We start from the raw sequence: 1,885 nt of genomic DNA, 5'->3' as shown, positions 1-1,885 counted from the left end.
CTTGTATCTCTTAAAATATTAATAATATAAACTACAAAAATTAAAAATAAATTAATAATGATAAGATTAATTTTGTAAATTAAATTATTATTTTATTTATTTATTTATTAATTTTTTTTATCAGAATAAAATAACTTAAGACCACAATGATAATGGAACGCATAGAGTAAAATGTATCATGGAACGGAATCAATACCTGGTTTATTGAGTAGTGTCCTTCACTGGTCACCAGTCAGTTGCTTTGGTTGCTTCAAATCAAACTATCAATCCTGTTTATATAAGCAATTAAGCAAAATCAATTCCTTTTCTAACTTAGGGGATTGTAATCCAAAGCATAAGCTCTCCTCTAAAATCCATTACTCGATTAATGTAATAAGTTATTATTTATTACTTTGTTCTCCACCATAGTGCAAAATTAATCAAAAAATAAGAGTAATCATCAATCTTTATTATCACAAAATAAAAAAAGACACAACACTCCTGTGAACCTCGTAAAAGTGTTTATATTTTTCTCTCTTATTGATTCTTCCAATAAATAGAGATATTTTAATTCCAAAATAAAGTGTAAGTTATATATATATAATGTCTGTTTGGATACAAGGCATAAATTCATATATATTTTCAATAGAGAAACTCTCAAAAGAGCTTATAGCTTATATCCAAACAGGCTTATAATCACATTAATTGTTTTTCTCGGTATTTCCTTTGTTTTGTTTCTTCTTGTTCAATACTAGCATTACTAATTAAGCATTTATTAAGAATTTGTTTTGATACATTAAAATGCTCCAAACATTGGATTAGTTATTCTTGCACTGGACACAAAAGGGCAAAGGCTTTCTTGACTTAATTAAAAGATTATAAGAGGTTTTTTAGAAGGTCGAAAAACCAATTCACCACTATATGATGAAATTGTGATCATTAGTAATTCCAACTTCAAAGCAAGAAAGTTGTTACTCTTTTATGTTGTGTTTGGTAAATAGAAAGAATAAAAATAAAAGAGAATTTTTTTAAATTGATCTAGAGTGTAAAAGATTTGGATTCCACTAAAAAAAATATAAAATTTTTATCCAATAATTAATTTCATCTTTCCTTCTCAACACATTCTTATATTCATAGTTGAATTGAATTTGTTCTACATTAAGATACGATCTTGAAAGGATCCAAGATACGATCTTGAAATGACCCATAACCTGAATAGAATGTGTAACATATTCCAAAGATATTCACTGTATGCTTAATCATCAAACATTTAAACTTCATCATGATAATATTATTATTCCAATTGCTAAAAGATAAGTCAATTTATACTTCAAACCATCTATGACGGTAAGATCCTTTTAAAAAAAAACTATGATGATAAGGTTTAGGATTTAGAGTAAGTAATTACTCTATTAATTCCTTACATCTTAATTCTAAACCTTATTGATTTAAGCATCAAAGTCTTGAAGTTGAACTTCCACTGTTGCTAGACAAGGAGATCACCATATCATTATTTAGCTGTTGAGCATGCCATCATTCCTTCTCGAGTTTTTAAAGAACAAAATAAAAAAAAAAACTGAAACATCAACTAATTACTGAATTATTGATACATGTAGAAATATACACAATCTAGTAATAAATACTTGTAAAAAGAATGAAAGTGATGAAATAAAATAGGTTATACAAAACATCAATTTTTGGTACATATGCAAAACTTAATTTAATATAACAAATATGTTATAATTAAACAAAATATTTTGAGAAAAATAATGAAGAACGCTTCTCCAACCAGCCAAGGCATATTAATAATCAACACCAGCATCTCATTTCTCCATTTTCAAAATAGCATTCATAGCATCACATTTATGATCTAATTTAGCCAATAGTATCAAGTTCAAATTAAAAA

This window comes from Glycine max, chromosome 1 (genome assembly GCF_000004515.6).
Source record: "Glycine max cultivar Williams 82 chromosome 1, Glycine_max_v4.0, whole genome shotgun sequence".
In the NCBI taxonomy this organism is placed as follows: Eukaryota; Viridiplantae; Streptophyta; class Magnoliopsida; order Fabales; family Fabaceae; genus Glycine; species Glycine max.
Note: the sequence above shows the minus strand (reverse complement) of the source record.